The following is an 8957-nucleotide window of genomic DNA, read 5'->3' on the forward strand; positions in this document are numbered from 1 at the left end:
AAACCACAGGAAATGAGGATGATGATGTAGTTGCCCAAACATAAAGAAAAGCAGTGTCTCAGAATAGCAGAGGTTTGGAAAGCTCAGCGCACAGAAAGACGCCTGCAGCACAGTCCAGATGCTTGTTTCAAAAGCACATTGTCCCTTGAACAGTGTTAGAGCAGACAGTGGGTAATGGAATAAAAGACAAAAGGCATTGGGGGGGGGGGGGGGGGGGGGGGGTCAAGCAAAGTCCAGTTCAGATTCTTTTTTCCCAGCCAGGTCCTACTGTACAGTACTCAAGACTTTAAACAGCAAAACCATAAGAATGTAACCCTTTAAAGTACAAGGGACATATGTGTCTCACAAATAATTTTGAGAACTTTCTTATTTTTATAATAGTATACAAAACAGGGTTTAAAATGTACTGACGGTTTGAATCGGATTATCCAAATTGTCAGTTTCCACATGATACTTGAGTCAATCTCAAATTAATTTTAAGAAGAAACCGTTTGTGTACCTCAAGGAGTTAGGGGTTAAAATTAAATGTAGGCCTATTTCTTTGAGAAGGCTGTGTGGTCCAGTGGTTAAAAGAACCAGGTTTGTAACAAGGTGGTCCCTGGTTCAAATCCCAGCTCAGCCACTGACTCACTGTGTGACCCTGAGCAAGTCACTTAACCTCCTTGTGCTCAATCTTCTGGTGAGATGTTGTTGTAAGTGACTCTGCAGCTGATGCATAGCTCACATACCCTAGTCTTGAATCTTGTAAAGCGCTTTGTGATGGTGGTCCACTATGAAAGGTGCTATATAAAGATTATTATTATTATACAATCTCCATAATCAAACTTGAGAGGGACAGGAGAGTATTTTTTATCGAATACCATCCTAGACCACCGACACACACGCCACACACGTTGACTTCGGTTCATAAATAAAAAAAAAATAGCGAAATCCTTGGATAAAGTGGCTTTACAAGTTAACCTCAAGATTAATTTAATTTTTTTTTTTTTTATTTAAAAAAGATGTCAACTCGGGACACCACGCCTGCTGCAAAGTGCAGTTAACAAGCCTGTTCTACTCCAGACTTCACCCATTTGGCATTTCAATCTGACCACCATGAAAGCATTTTACATGTATTAACATTACATTTTATTTTTCCCTTTTCTGCCTTATGCTGAATGCGATTTAAATATCCTGGATTTGAAGTGCTCAGTGCTCTTAGATCTGTGGAGTCCATTCACTCTGTTGCCTGCCGCTGGTTTAAAAGCAGTGGACCTGCCGCCAACCCCCTTCAACGCTTTATCAACTGGACGTCAGTAAATTACAAGCAATTCTCCTTTAAGTGAACTTGGATCAGACACATTTTACTGATACTACAAGTTTTCTACATGGTCCCGGACAAATTTAGCAGGTCGCTTATGGTAAATTACTTTTATACTACAAATTCACTTAACACAGGATTTCCTGTTAGTGCAAATTATTCTGGAGCCCTCCCAGGGAATAAACATTTTAATAAAACAAAGCAGTCTAGCTCGAACAGCTGAGTGCAAAGGATATTGGTATTTGTATCAACTTGCACTCAGATTAACGTAACTTCAATATAAACTGATAGTATACATTTGCCTTAGACTCCTGATAATCCAAATTATTGACAATACACTTTTTTTTGCTGGTCCCTTGATATTTCTATTAATGAGAAACCTGAAATCTTGATGCATTTAAATGGGATTTTCTCTTTGATTTACACAACCTACTCAACACTTTTTATTGTGAAACAGTTAATGAAAAAAAAAAACTGAAATGTCTTGGTTAGATAAGTATTCACCCCCCTGAGTCAATACTTGGTAGAACCACCTTTGGCAACAATTACAGCTGCGAGTCTTTTGAGGTAAATCTTTACCAGGTTTGCACATCTGGATTGTGCAATATTATCCCATGGTTCTTGGCAAAATTGTTCAAGCTCTGTAAAGTTGGATGGAGATCGATGGTGGACAGCGATCTTCAAGTCTTGCCACAGATTCTCATTCGGATTCAAGTCCGGGCTTTGACTGGGCCACTCCAGGACATTTACTTTCTTGTTTTTAAGCCACTCGTGTCACTTTGGCTGTGTGCTTGGGGTCACTGTCCTGCTGAAAGGTGAATCTCCGTCCCAGTATTAGGTGTTTTGCAGATTGAAGCAGGTTTTCCTCAAGGATTTGCCTGTATTTAGCTCCATCCATTTTGACCTCTACCTTGACAAGCTTCCCAGTCCCTGCCAATGAAAAGCATCCCCATAGCATGATGTTGCCACCACCATGTTTCACAGTAGGGATGGTGTTACCTGGGTGATGTGCTGTGTTGGGTTTGCGCCAGACATAACATTTTGCATTTAAGACAAATAGTTCAATTTCTGTTTAACTGAACCACAGAATCTTTTGCCACATCTTTTCAGAGTCTCCCACATGCCTTTTTGCAAATTCCAAGCTGAATTTTACACAGGCTTTTTTCAGACATGGCTTCCTTTTTGCCACTCTTCCATACAGGCCAGATATGAGGAGTACCTCAGCTATTGAGACATGGACAGTTTCTCTATGGAACGCTGTAGGTCTTTTAGAGTTGTCATTGGCCTCTTGGTGGCTTCTCTGTCCAATGCCCTTCTTACCCAGCTGCTCAGTTTGGGAGGACGACCTGCTCTAAGCAGATTCTGGGTGGTGCCATATACCTTCCACTTCTTAATGATTGACTTGACTGTTATCCAAGGGATATTCAATGCCTTTGAAATCTTCCTTGATTTGTGCCTTTCCACAACTTTATCCCAGAGTTGTTTTGAAAGCTCCTTGGTCTTCATAGTAGTATCTTTGCTTTGAATGCACTACCCAACTGTGGGACCTTACAGAGACAGGTGTATATATATTATATTATATAATATTATATATATATATATATATATATATATATATAATATATATATATATATATATTTCAGTTCTGCAGATTCAGATTTCTGTGGCCTTGCAGTGGCTCAATGCCTAGGCACAGCGTTTAAATTTTGTGGCCAAAAGTGAGCCATATGTCTATAAGAGAATTAACAAGTCTGGTATAGAGCAGACACCATGAATGGTTTTGAGGACAGGGACTGAAACCTATTCTGTACTCTTTCTGTTACATGAATCCCTTTGCCAAAATTATTCACTACATTATTTAAATTGGGATAACATTGGTATAGCAATGTGGAACAAGAAAATCTTTAAACAGCTACTGTAATGATTGTTCTGAAAATCTATTGTACTGTGAAACATTCTTAGAAACTTAAAATACTGGTAAAATAAAGCCTATACATAAATACATTTACACTTGTGTTATGCGTTACAAACAGTGCACCAAAGAAGTGCCAGGCTGACCAAGAATAAAACCCACCCTAGTGTCAATCTTTCTGTTGCACCAATTAGAAAAACTCCTTTGAGACCACTGCAAAACCCCTTCCCTTTTATAATTTCCGCCCTTACCACAGCAGTCGGATACGCGATGGGCTGCTGTATATTATGATAAACTACTAAAATACATTAAAAAAATATATATATATATGCGTTTGGTGAAATTTGTCACATGACCGGTTATACGTCTAGTATATTATTCAACATTTAACCACCACTTTAGGGTTTATATGTTAAAACATTTAAAATACCCATCCCTAACAAATATACTACTATACTAGAGTATATAACTAGCGTGAGACCCATGTGCAACTACTCAGCCACAATTACAGGAAGGCGGAAGGATCTCAGTGAGCTCCTCTCTCTGACAATGTGTTCCCATGCATTCCGGCTCGCCCCTCAACACTGTGGCGGCGTTCACCAAACAACCACTGCATTCACCAAACAACCAATCAAGAAAGCCATTCCAGGTGTTCCCGGCACAGCAGAGGTTTGTGAAAACCACCACTCTGGTCAAAAGCAGACAGAAGTTGTTTGCAGCACATTGCGCTAAGAAACACACGTGCTGCAGGGAGCTAAATCACAGACGCCTTCAACACTGGACAAGACACACAGCTCCTTCCCACTCAGACTGTGGCTTTGTGCTATTGTAGCCAATCTCTACTCCTTTGGCCAGTCAGTGTACTGTCCATCTATGGATTAAAAAAACTAGGCACTCACACTTGGAGGTTGTTTTGGTGAGGCTCCTATGACCACTTTTTTTATAATTACATAGAAGTCATAATCCAAGTAAAATGATCCCCTAATTGAAATCCCTGATCATCTCATTAGCATCATACCGAAACGCATTTTATCTGTCCTTAGGCATGTTACTAATGTAAGCCTACCGACCCCCCCCATTAGGGTTAGCTAATTACATTTAGCCATCTGGACAAGCATATGGCTGCAATCTTCATCAAGGAAATAAAAGGTTTACATTTCTGCTAATATTATGACACACTAACATTTCTAAATTATATTTGAGTCTAATCCACATTAAAATCCAACACTTGCCTAATGTAAAACCCAATATACTGTTTTACATACAATAAATGAAGACAACGATTGCAATACTGTTCAGCGCTCTAGAATCATACTCATTTGTGGCAGTGGTCTTCACACACTGCTGTGTGCCAAGAACTATGATTTGATGTTTTTTTTGTTGACTAAATCTACCCCTTCATTTTAGAACTTGGGATTAAAGCCATCTCATTAAAAACATGGCAATAAGGAAATACTGTAACCATCTTTACTCCTCAAACATACTCTACTCAAAAGGAACGGCACCCTGATTTCAAATTTGTAGGCTGGTTAAGGTGGGCTGATCCTTGTTATTCCACAATTCTCAAACTTTAAAACACAAGCACAGAGCCAGAGAGAACTTCTCATTGCTTCCACTTGTGGAATTCTTCACAAGAGAAGCACAGAGAGGCCAAGAGAACTTCTCATTGCTTCCACTTGTGGAATCCTTCACAAGAGAAGCACAGAGAGGCCGAGAGAACTTCTCATTGCTCCACTTGTGGAATTCTTCACAAGAGAAGCACAGAGAGGCTGAGAGAACTTCTCATTGCTTCTACTTGTGGAATCCTTCACACAGTATGTCACATTTCAACTCTCTATAACAAGTCCTGACATGTTTGCTCTGATCTAAAATGGGGGCAAAGGACTAACAACAAGGGGTGACATTGCCAATATTTCAACTACTAATCGTTAAGCTGGGTTCCTGTAATTAAAACACCAGGTACCATAACACAGTTTCTATACAGATCTCACAGCAACATATTAAACAGGATTTGCTTGTTTGCATTAAAAGGAGTCCGTCCCAAGCAGCACAAAAATTAATTTCTGTTTCATATTTTTAATATTTTATATATACCCTGGTGCAGTGAGCAAAGGGGTGACAAACAAGTGGCCATACAGTTAAATCTACCGTTTAAGAAATGTAAACAAACTGGACCATTAAATAAAATGCACACAACGCTATAACTTACAACATAGTTATTAGCAGACACAAAATACTTTGTGAAACTGATGTGATACAAAATAAACCAATAATCATGTATGTGGTATCTACATTCTGTATAGCAATACATTTCCATGATTGTTTAGCACAGCTAAAGACTGATGTTAAATATATAAAGTTTTAATTCTGTTTAAATGTATGGTTTCAACTGCAGCAACTGGCCTCCAGTCTTACTCAAATTGATTGCCAAAAAACTTTTCTTTCCTTTATTTTTTCTGATCACCTACCAAGAAAAACTGATGAAATATTTTTAACAGGATGCATGGTATGAGTTCATACCTTGTGTATTTTATTACGTTCAAACAAAGGGTGTTTGAAAAAAAGCTACGAGAGAGAAAAAAAAGAACAGTTTGACTTGACTACCACAACGCTTTTTGAATCTGTTTTCCATGTTTTAGAAGGTTTCAATCCACCATTTTATATTCACTTCGGTCACAATTTTTCTATTAATTAAAAAAAAAAAAAAATAAAACAATTTGTGTGCACACTACAGAGTTCAAGAAGCTACCCTGCCACAACTTTTAAAAATCACTATTATAAAATAAATACATATAGAAAACTTAACACGGTACAATTATACACAGAGACTGAAGGGGCTATAGAGAAGCTCAATATGTTTGCAGATTGGCTGCACTGGCAAAGGCTTTAGCATTTGTAACTATGAAACACTCAATACAGTAGCACTAATTTTATAATACTAAATAGATAGAAGTATTTTTCAATGTCTTCAAACTGTTCTGGCAAATATTCACATCATGGGGGGGAAGATATATTTTTTCTGATAAAAGTGGAAAGTTCCATTCAAAACTCCTTTGTCTAAACAGTATTCAGAAAATGGCGGAATACTGCAAGCAAAGTTACTGTACTCTACTAAGATTTTTTTTTTTTTTTCTGAGCACTCTGCAAAGTGTTAACCCCTCCCCTCCATGCCTCCATTTAGTAACAGTCTCCTGTTATATCATCTTAGTGAATCAACTGCTGGAATTTAATAACATTCATTGGGTCACGAATGTCCATGGTTAGTCTAAATGTTAGCCAAGCCTGCAGTGGAAGACTAATTTGTTTCCCATTCATTTTTTTTTATTTTTATATTCAGTCTTTTCCACACACACACACACAGGAGAGTTACTGCTCGCCGCGGGCTTTCCGATTCCAAATGCATTGAAGTTAAGAATATTTATTTTATACACGAACAGGAAAGGAAATCACAACCTCACACCTCTACTGTCAGATCACACATAAGACAAAGTATGCTGTACAGTAAATCACCACCAGTACAGACAACCATTAGCTTTATAACCTGCAGCCCCTTGCACTAACTTCAACACTGCAGCCCTTTGCACCAACGTCATGAGCTCCGAGCTTCTTTAGGGCCCAGGTCCCAGGGGAGAGTCACTGGAGGGATGAACACAAGTTAAAGGGGCATTTCCTTTTTTTTTTTTTTTACTGGAATAATCCACGATATTTAACCAAAACCCTCTGCTGTATGAAAGCTTGATTACTCCAAATACGGATACCCCACGACAGCCTGCTTTCCAAATTAAATCCCCTTCAAATCGCTGTGTGCACAACTGTACCAATCTATGTTTACTATGTATGTATCCATATTAAAGCATGGATGTGCAGTCAGAGTTTTCGCAGAGCAATGTCTCGTACCCTATAGAATTCACAGAAACCGGTCAAACATTTCTCAAATTGCAATGTAAAAAAAAATTGTGACTTAAGAGGATATGAAAAATAATGGACCACTTTTGACTTTCGAATACAGCAGCATGCACAAATCATCCCAGCTTCTTTCTTTCATGCTTTTTGTCACCCACCGCAGTAATATTCTGAGAGAAGTTCACTATGACACGACTTCACATCTCCACTGCATATGCCTACAGCACATTTAGCAGTGCTTCACCTGTTATCAGCTGTATCAGTTTGCCACAGGTAGGTATTGACTGTACGGGAATACACAAATGCAGCAAACAAAGTTCATTTATTAGTTCCGCACGTATCCAGAGCACTGACCTGCTCCCCTTGACATTAACAAATCTCACCATCACTGCTTCTTACAAATACATTCACTCATCAGGTCAACTGATGCAACTGATGTGGGCCGTAAAGTTTAATAACTTGTGTATAGATACATTGATAGATTTACAGTATTAAATGCATTTTTCTCTTTAGGGACTAAATTTATTTCTATATATATATATATATATATATATAAGATTATATATATATGAATATGATATATATATATATATATATAATATGATACTGTATCGTGTGAAAATACACACTGACAATTTTATTGTCCACATGTTAAAATGAGGTGTGATGATCGTCACACTACTAGCACTAAGTCCAATAAAGGTTATTTAACCCAGATCTACTGGGTTAAATAATAATAATAATAATAATAATAATAATAAGGTACAATAAAATGTCAGATATTTCCTGCACAGCACCTCAAGCGGTTGCAATAATGGAAAACCATCGGTAAGCAATTCGGATTTCGTAACCTTGTTTCTCATCTGCATACACTGAACAAATAATCAGTAGCGGCCTTTTTTTTTTTTTTTTTTTTGCCCAGGACCAGGCTGTAGTACGAGTAATTTAGCACTGTGTGAAATCATAGTAATGCTGCCAGTGTGTGTGCCAATCGCCGCTACACAGGCAGACCGAAGACTCAGTTACTTGCACGCTTTGTAAAATAAATAAATAAATAAAATGCTTGTGGCAATATTGTACAAAGTTGTCATTCTCGCAATAGCAATGCACACAAAGTTCTTACACAACTAAACACGACATACAATCGTCACGCCGGCTGCATCCGCCCGGTCGGACTTTTTTATTATTTTTATTTTTATTTTATTTTTTCTTTGAAAATGGACCTATGTTCTCGTTCTCTACCTACCTTTTTTTGAACTCCTATCTTTTGTCTGAAGCAAATAGCACTCAAACTGGGCGCATCTCCCTCTCCAGCTGACCAGCGGGGTTTAAACAAATGACACGGGATAATGAAGTAGCATTTAGCAATCCCGTTTTCCAGATTTATTTAAAAAAAAAAAAAAAAAAAAAAAAAAAAAAAAAAAAAGAGAAAAAGAGTCTACTCTCCCGTTTCCCCCTTGCAGCCGCGGCTACTGCGTTGCCGAGCCTTTTCCTCTTCCTCTCTCAGTTATGGTCGCCAAGTCGAGAAAGACGTGACGGAGGCGTTGTGCTAACTTGCAGGCGGGGAATGGTCGGCAACACGCCGCTCCAATGGCAACTGGAGGCCGCGGATACACTTCTGAACAGAGAGAGGAGGGGAGACAGGCGAGCGTCAAGCAGTGACTGACGCGAATGGAAACGAGCTGTATCCGGGAGTGGCAACACGGGCAGCCAGTTGGAAACGTGGGAAGGTTAAAATTGTGGTGCGTGAGAAAAAGTTAAGTGAAATCAATTGCAAAAAATAAATAAATCAAATTGAGTGTAGGTGGCAGACAAGTCGAGATCATACATTAATTCTTTAG

The 8957-nt window shown here is 38.6% G+C and overlaps 1 protein-coding gene across 1 annotated transcript in view; it reads right to left on the minus strand.

The window, feature by feature from the left end:
* socs5b (suppressor of cytokine signaling 5b) overlaps positions 1-8515 on the minus strand; it is a 25771-nt gene extending 17256 nt beyond the window's left edge. Inside the window, exon 1 of the mRNA XM_041251394.1 lies at positions 8363-8515. The gene's annotated coding sequence lies outside the window, so the exon portion shown is untranslated. The remainder of the gene's footprint in view (positions 1-8362) is intronic.
* Between the last annotated feature and the right edge of the window lie 442 nt (positions 8516-8957).

The sequence above is a fragment of the Polyodon spathula genome, chromosome 5 (genome assembly GCF_017654505.1).
Source record: "Polyodon spathula isolate WHYD16114869_AA chromosome 5, ASM1765450v1, whole genome shotgun sequence".
NCBI classification, from domain to species: domain Eukaryota; kingdom Metazoa; phylum Chordata; class Actinopteri; order Acipenseriformes; family Polyodontidae; genus Polyodon; species Polyodon spathula.